The sequence below is a fragment of the Saccoglossus kowalevskii genome, chromosome 5 (assembly GCF_978046115.1).
Source record: "Saccoglossus kowalevskii chromosome 5, keSacKowa6.1, whole genome shotgun sequence".
NCBI classification, from domain to species: domain Eukaryota; kingdom Metazoa; phylum Hemichordata; class Enteropneusta; family Harrimaniidae; genus Saccoglossus; species Saccoglossus kowalevskii.
In genome coordinates this window covers 22009173-22018371 of record NC_140645.1, presented here as the reverse complement: position 1 = coordinate 22018371, position 9199 = coordinate 22009173, and the positions used below count along the sequence as shown (strand labels likewise).

At 36.0% G+C, this 9199-nt stretch overlaps 1 pseudogene; it reads right to left on the bottom strand.

Moving 5' to 3' along the window:
* Nucleotides 1-7218: 7218 nt before the first annotated feature.
* LOC146745888 (uncharacterized) lies at nucleotides 7219-8368 on the bottom strand (annotated as a pseudogene).
* Between the last annotated feature and the right edge of the window lie 831 nt (nucleotides 8369-9199).

Here is a 9199-nt window from a genome sequence, read left to right as displayed (position 1 = left end):
TTACCTTGCACAACGTACTCCGCGCTAAAATTGGTCGTATATACGTTTTCACAGAAGTCGGACATTAATAAATAGTTCGGTTGTCACATACATTTTGTTTCTACTTTTTATAGTACGTTTTCGGGTAAAAACAACTTTTGGAATATGGCCGTGCGTAGTGAGGTGGCAGAGGTAACTATTGCGTAAAGTGCAAAGACCTGTGGGAAGAAGTTTGCACAGACCTGTGTCATATGACGCCTTGCTAGCCGATTTGGGCTAAAATAGCGCTCCGCCGCCACTTTACACTAGTATTTATACACCGAACTTGACACTTCTTTTTACAATTTAAGTTGACTTTTAATCACATATTTCAGTGAAGTAATGTTTGGTGAGTAAAATATTAATGATCATATATACATAATTCAATCTTTGGAACAGCATAAACACAAGTACATATGAACTATAGAGGGCGCCATTGCATCGCAAAGCTTAGTTTGGTTCCCTGTCCAAATGTCAACGCTGAGGGCGGTTAAGAAAATAGTACTACTACTTGTAATACTATTTTCTTAACCGCCCTCAGCGTTGGAATTGGGACAGGGGACCAGACTACGCAAAGCTATGTTGTGTGTATAAAAACTACTGTACTATCCTCGGAGGCGGAGCTACGTTACAAGACGTTCCACGTTTCTAAGACGCGCACCACTGTACATGCATTTCTATGGGCTCTGTGCGCGCTGCTGTGAAACGCCGGTCGAGCCGGTGAAAATTCGAGAAAACAACACAAACTCAACTTTGAAGTAATCCTGAAAAAATAAATTTATATATGTTACACACATAGGGCTAGGGCTCGCTCTTATTGATGCTATCGGGCGACGTAGAATTAAATCCAGGCCCACCCAAAAAGATTAAAAGAAGGACAACAAATTATAAAAGAAACCACGACTTCATGCAGTTCTTCGGTATCTACCCGTCATGAACTTGACGACACCTCAGACAACAATGGTGCTATTGTTCGTGAAAACTGTGATGTCAGTTGTGAAGCCAGTGGTGGAGCGTTTACTTTAGTGGATGTCATGGGTGAGATACGTAACCTGAGACATGAAATTACAGATAGTATAACAATAATAATAATAATAACTTGATTTAATTTAGCGCAACAATTCCAACATATGAAGATCAATGGCGCTGATACAATTAACAATCAGTTAAATATTAAAAGCACAATTAAATAAGTGCGTTTTCAGTCTGGATTTAAAAATGTCTACTGAAGGACTAGAACGAACAGACAGAGGTAATTCATTAAAAAGTTTCGGGCCTAAATTTTCAAAAGCACGGTCTTTGTATAACACCTTGGACTTTTTACTACTCATCTGACGAGTTTTAATAAGAAACTTCGATTCAGATCTTAAACTACGACTCGGTACATAAAATTCGATTAGTTCACATAGATAATTTGGGGCAAAAGCATACAAAGATTTATACAATAGTAAAGTAATTTGAAACTGATTCTTTGTACAACTGGTAACCAATGAAGTTTAATAAAAATGTCTGTAATGTGATCATATTTTCGAGCACTGAATGATGATGGAATGAAGATTTTATCCAATGAAGTAAGAGATGTTAGTAGCAAAGTGAATAACAATAGTGAACAGGTGTCATATTTAATGGGAGAGAACAAAAGGCTTAGTGATCGTTCAAACTGGTTGGAATAGGAGCTTGATAAAATGAATTTTGATGTAAAGTGTCTTTCCAGTCAAACACACAATTTATGTTGGTGTTTGTTAACAATATATAACCAACCTATAGTATTAATAGCAAATGCGTATAGACCACCAGCGGGGTCACGTTATGCTGATAAAGATTTCTTTGACACATTGGAAACAGAATTATTGTTTTACACTTCAAAATACAATTGTCAGTCAGTTATACTGGGTGATTTTAATGGGGGAACAGGTAATCAACAAGGTGGTATTGACTTAGATACTACTTACTTGCCAATTGGAAACATTGAAAGTAATGGAGATATAATAACTCGTGTGTCAATGGACAACAACGTGAATCTGTATGGATTAGAATTACTTGATTTTTGTTCCACAAGCGGGCTTTATATTGTAAATGGGAGTCTATATAAGAATAGAGGAAGTGGAAATTTTACATTCATTTCTGAGACTGGTTTAAGTGTAAATGACTATGTTCTTGCAAGTACAGAGTTTTTGGGAAAGATTACTGATTTTACAGTGGGATCACGTATTGAATCAGACCATATGCGAATAGAGTTTATAGTAGCTTTTCAGAATGGGGTTGTTAATGACAACAAAGAAGTGCATCTTGCTACTCATCAACACAATATACCCGGTAAACTTAGATGGGATCAGAGCAAAAAACAGATGTATCATGATAATTTCTATTCCACTAATCAATTACGCTACTGTTTCCATAAACTATTGAGCAGGGTGATGTGGCTAGCGCCACAGTTTCCTTAAATGACATAATGTACTCCTGTTGTAGTCACATGAAATTTGATGTAAACAATAGCACGAAAAGGAAAAGTGATAACCCATGGTTAGACAGAGAATCTGGTAAAATGAAAAACGAAGTCTACCAGGTCCTTAATCATTTTAGAAACTGTAGAACACGGCCAAAATTGGAACTCTATCTAGAACTGAAAAAAAAAGATACAAAAGCTTGATTAACAAGAAATAGTTAGCTTATCAAAGCAAGATGCGTGACAATTTGGTAAACCTTGCTACACAACCTAACGCTAGGCAATTTTGGCGAAACTTTAGTGATAAAACAGAGAGTATATCAAATAATATTACACAAGATGAGTGGTTTGATTATTTTAGCAAGTTATTTAATCCAGAAATTACAACAGATGGAAGAATGGCAGACTTCCATTCATTGGTCCAAGAATATGTTAATGAATTGAATTTTGATGACTTGCATAATATTAACTTGGACTGTAGTGATTTAAACTGTCATATATCTATGGCAGAAATAAAAAAAAAAAACATTTAACAAAATTGAAAAATAATAAAACGCCTGGTCAGGATGGAATACCGACAGAATTTTGGAAACACGCCCCACAGGAGATATATAATATGTTACATATTTTATTCAATAATGTTTTGGACAGGGGTTTATTTCCCATGGAATGGGCTATAGGATTAATAATTCCAGTTTATAAGAAAGGGTCTAAAGGTGAACCGGGAAATTATCGTAGTATTATGCTATTAAATACTACTAGTAAATTGTACATAAGTATTTTGGCAGGTAGACTTTCGGTATGGATTGATAATTATTGTAAAATAGTTGAAGTACAGAGTGGCTTTCGGAAGGGAAGGGGTACCATGTATAATGTATTTATTCTGTCTACACTTATTGAAAAATATGTATTTCATTTAAAAAGCCGTTTATACTGTGCATTTATGGATTACGAAAAAGCTTTTGACCGTGTTCATCATTATTCCCTGTTCTATAAATTAGCCAAGGCTGGTATAAAAGGAAAACGCTTATCATCCCTATTTTCAATGTATACACATGTTCAAACTGCTGTCAAAACACCAATTGTGGTCACCGTTTTTTTCAAATTAAACGTAGGTTTGCAACAAGGGTCAGTTTTATCACCACTATTATTCTGTTTTTATGTTAACGATATTGAAAATGCACTTTCACAAGGGGTTGAGACTTGTATATTCCAATACTTTGAAACTAATGTATTTACTTTATGCAGACGATCTCGCGCTTTTTAGTAGTTCTCCTATTGGTTTACAGCGTTTGTTAGATAGATTGGCTGATTATTGTAGCAGATGGAGATTGAATGTAAATCTGAATAAATCTAAAATTATTGTATTTCGGAAGGGAGGGAGATTAAAACAAGTTGAGAAATGGTTTTGGAAAGGAGGAGAAATAGAAGTTGTCTCAAGATACAATTATCTCGGTGTAATTTTCTGTAGTTCGGGTATCTGGTACCAAGCACAAAAACATATTGCAGATCAGGCAAGGAAAGCTTTATATTCCCTACAAAGTATGCTTTATAAATTTGGGGGATTACAACCAAGTATTGCATTCAAAGTTTTTGATTGTAAAATTCTCCCAGTTCTTTTGTAGGCAGCGCAATTTGGGGAGTCCATAAATGTAATGATATTGAAAAAAATCACCATAAATTTTGTAAATTTATTCTGGGGGTAAATTTGAAAGCCACAAATTGTGCTGTCAGGGGTGAACTGGGTAGACACCAAATACATACATTTATTAACATTGAAAATAATTCGTTTTTGGTTGAAATGTATAAAATTAGACTCCCCAGAAACTGTTAGAGATTGTTATCAATACCAGTATACTCGGGCAAACCAGGGGTTAAATTACTGGGCACTGTATGTCAAAAACTTGTTAAATAAATATGGTTTTGGTGAAATATGGGTAAAACAACATGTGGCTAACTATGACCTCTTTCTATATGAATTTAAACAACGAAGTTTTGATATTTCTGTGCAAGAATGGTCTAATAGGGTTGTAGGGTATCCCAAAATGCGTACATACTGTAAATTTAAATGTAATATGACTTGTGAAAAGTATTTAGAATGTATTTCAAATGTTAATTATAGAAGGGCACTGTCTTGTTTTAGAACTTCTACACATGACCTAAATATTGAGACTGGGAGAGGAAAAGGGGTTCCATTGGAACTGTGGTTTTGTTTTATTGTAATCAAATTGAAAATGAATATCACATGCTTCTAATTTTCCCACATTATGCCAATCTTAGGCTAAAATTTATTCCACATTTTTATTTTTCTCCAGCAGCAGAATGGAAATTTATTTCGTTAATTAATTCAATTAATTCAACTACATTATATAGCGTCCGGATTACTTTCGGAAATTCCGTCACGTTTCGGAAAGTTTTAATTTTCACAACTTTTGAATATTTATTCATACTTTTAGGTTAGTGATGAGGTTATAATAATTTTTCATTTCACTTTAATTCTGTTTTTGCACCCATCAGACCCCTTTAAAAAGTCATTTCTGGCCATTGTAATGGCCTTTATTTTTTTAATGGCCAGAATATCAACCAGAACATTTTTAATGGTCAAAATATTGACCAGTATTTTCAAACTGGTAGTTATAATCACCACTATTTTTACACTGGTCAGAATAATAGTTATTTTTTATTTAATGATGGAGTGGGTGACAATCTATTTTTAATGGTATTATAATGATCATTTTATTTTTCAGTACATGAATAAAATGGTAATTTTTTTTTCATGTCACAGATATACCCAGTAATGGCACATGGGGATTGACAGCTCTCCTCTTTTTCCTCCCTCGCTTCAGTTTGCTTCAATTTTAAGCCAGTACAATTGTAGGTAAACATAAAATACAAGATTTTGAAAAATTTGAAATATGGAATTATATATCTTGAAAAAATATGAAGTTTTGGGTTAATTTGTTTTTAAAATCACAACAAATCATGCACTTGATACTGTTGACTTAGTAATATATAGTGTAATGCAAGCAAATAGAGGGCGCTGCAAAGTGCAACAAGTCTCAAACTTCGGCTGCAACTTCTCCAGCTATTTTTCTTTAAGAGAGGACGATATCATTCAATCATCCAGTGCATTGCAACTATAAAGTATCAGTGAGTACGCACGTGAATTTTTGCAAAATGGGCATCAGTATACAACAATATAGAAGTAAAATTGGTTGTTTCCAGCAACCCAAGCCGAAAGAAAGAACCGGCCATATTGATTATTCATTAAGTGGCATACCACCTGTTAGATTCTTTTGCCTAATGTTACTTGTAATGTGCGGTGACGTGGAATCCAACCCCGGTCCTAAACAATCAACATTGACAGAGGATGGTATAATCTCAACGGAAAGTCCACAATCTATGAAATTACGGAGTGGCAATAAAACCAGTGGTGCTAATATAGATGACACGAGGGCACCATGGGAACAAATGTTAAAGGAGATGAAATAACTAAATGGCAACATGGATAATCTCGCTAGTAACCTAAATACGAAAATTAATAATCTCAATGGTGAAGTTCAGAAACTAAGAAGTGAAGCTAAAGTAACTAATGACAAAATGAAGAGTCTCGAGTCTGAAAATAAACAGTTAAATGAGAAAATCGACCGATTGGGAAATAAGCTAGACACGTAACAGGGCCAACTAAAACGCGACAACTTAATATTCCACGGCATCAAGCAAGACGTAAATGAGACATGGGATGATTCTGAAGAAAAAGTTAAACATTTTATTAAGGATAAATTAAACATAGCAGACAACATAGAATTCGAAAGAGTCCACCGAATGACCGGGTCACGTGTTAAACCTCAACCCATTATCGCCAAATTCAGTCATTTTAAAGACCGCTCAAACGTGTTAAAGAATGCGAGAATAAATAGAAGTTCGTTGGATGCTGGTATGCGTGTCGGTGAAGATTTCTCAGATTTGGTGAGAGAAAAGAGACGCAAGTTATGGCCGAGTATGCAGAACGCACTGGAAGAAGGTAAGCGCGCGCAACAATGAGATACGATAAGTTGATTATCGAGGGTGAAGTTTATATCTACGACCTTAAAACTCAGACCGTGGTTAAAAATGGATAAAGGTTCGGCCAGGGCTTACGCAATGATATCAAACTGCAGCAGAACTCTAAAAATACTATATTTGATACGAACTATACAACTACTAACAATCTTAATGAATCGTGTGATCATAATGTTATTAATTGTATATGCTGGAATGTCAATAATGTTTGATCTAAATGGTCAAACCCTGATTTTCTTTCTTATCTAAAGAAATGTCATGTGATTTGTCTCACAGAGACATGGGCCACTATAAATGACACATTTTCCCTTGATGGGTATAAACCCTTATTTATGCCACTTTTGGTCACGTGCATCATTGTTCTCGCCAACGATTTATTTTTGCAAACAGGGTGAATTTATATGCAAATTGTAAATAGCAACGCATTCGCAAATATGCAAAGTGTAAACGGTCACACTTTCATTCATATGCAAAGTGTAAATGCTACACTTTGTATCAAAAGTGTAGCGTTTACAATTAACATATCAATAGAAGTGTAACCGTTTACAATTTGCACAACAATCAAAGAGTTACCGTTTACAATTTACATTACAAATTAAACAAAGTATATGCATTTAATCACACAAATCACAATGAGGGTGCAAATCAAACTAATTTAATTATACTTTCTATGGAAAAAAAGTACTACAACACTACAATTCAATATTGACACATTTGTTTCCGTCCTGGATCTTAATTTTAATTTGTTTAGAACAACAATCATTTGAACGACACATTTCCCTGAATTCTGCATGTGATGTTGCAGTCACTGGTTCAGGCGGTGGCTGTTCACATCTTTGAACCTTAGGCTTGTGTACGGAATCGGAATCGTCAATTACGATGGCTGAAGTACTTGCTTTCGGTAGTGGAGGTTGGAGAGCATCAGATACGATTTTCTGAAGAGAGTTACTTGTTAGTTTATATGTTCTCAACCCATCATCCGATCTGTGACCAGTGCGTTCTTTGATTAGTTGCTCATCAAAGCCTTTTTCATACAACGAAGTCGCCGCAGTAACCTAAAAGTATGAAAAGAATGATTTGAGAAGTAAATAAACCGACATTTATTTGCATCGAGTTTGAAATACGTTTTCACAATGTACAATATTTGATTTCAATCGGCGAAATTCAAACACATTTGAACCCATCCCAAGATCCCACCCACCCCAGAATCACTTGAGACAAACTTACCCGAGTGTCCAGTATGATACCCATCTAATCCAGCCAGATCACACATTCTTTTTGGATATTGTCGTAAAGTATTTACTCCAATCTTCTGTTTAGAAAATTTGAGCCCTCCGCTGGACGTCAGTGGACGTCGGTAGAAGGGATCTTTTTGGTGGAATACATTGCAAATAACGTTTCAACAACTGAACAACACAACGCGTGTTGGAAGGATCGCCGTATTGGCGCACATTTTTATACGGGATTTTCCGCGAGTAATACAGTCCTCCTTGATTATTTTTACACGGTCTACCATTAAATTCAATATAGTCAGCTTGATTGTCTGATCCTTGTACGAACTGTTCGGCTGTAAGGTTACTATGTTCGTCGACTGCTCGGAGAGCGAACACTTTACACACATAAAAGTAGACCGCATAACTCAAATTTGTAGCAGATTCTATGGAAAAAACCTTATCCCACAATTTGTTTTCATCATCATCTGTGTATGGTTCAGCTTGACGTTTAATAACACCTATTCTCCGTCTGTCTATACTCTTCATTACACCGTCCAGGGTGTGATGGAATTCCATAAATTCCCGAGCATGTGTATCCATAAAGCACAAGTCAACTCTTTTGCATTCGTCACGTAAATATCTCTGAATTGCGCTACAAAGCACACGCAGGCTATTAGATGGATATTCTGTTCCGTCTTGTCGATGAGCCTCGACAACAAAGCGACACAACCAAAATGAAAGTTCACGTACACCAAGTTCGCTGCATAATCTGGGAACAAATGTGAACACGTCACTACTGCTTACCCCGTGCTTCTCGACTCGTTCATTTCTGGCTCGGCCCCATTCATCCCACACAGACACTCCCCAGTTAGTACATCTACGCGTGTTATTTGGCACTCGCGAATTCTGAATGGCAGCTATCTGTTCATTGTCTACAGGTAAATCGAAACGTTGACGTTCTTGTTGTTTTGTTAACTTAAAATCTTCTTTTTCGTCGTATTGAGAGCAAAATCTCTCAATGTCATCGTTGTACTCCGAATCGGAGATGTCACTGTATTCGACCAACCATCACTGAGCGCTGCCTGCATTCGAAATGACAAGACCATGCTTTGACACGTGGAAAATTCAAATGTATTCAAAATATTGACCAATGAGTGGAGTTTATTTGAAAAGACCATTCAGCAAATAAGGTTTATTGGTCATATCACTTAACATCCAATCGTATTCGATGAACGCAGATGAGCTTTACTAATTTGAATCTCAAAGAGCATTCTCATGCAAATTTGAAGTGGCACAATCTTACGCACAACCGAAACAGTCACTAAAAATCTCTTGCAATTTAATCGTTTTATGCATGGGGATGCGTGGTATAAGCCGTTAATCGCAACTCGTTGTCGTGCGTTTACAACTATAAAGGCCACAGTTTTTGTCAGCATCTTGTAAACGCACGAGGCCTCGT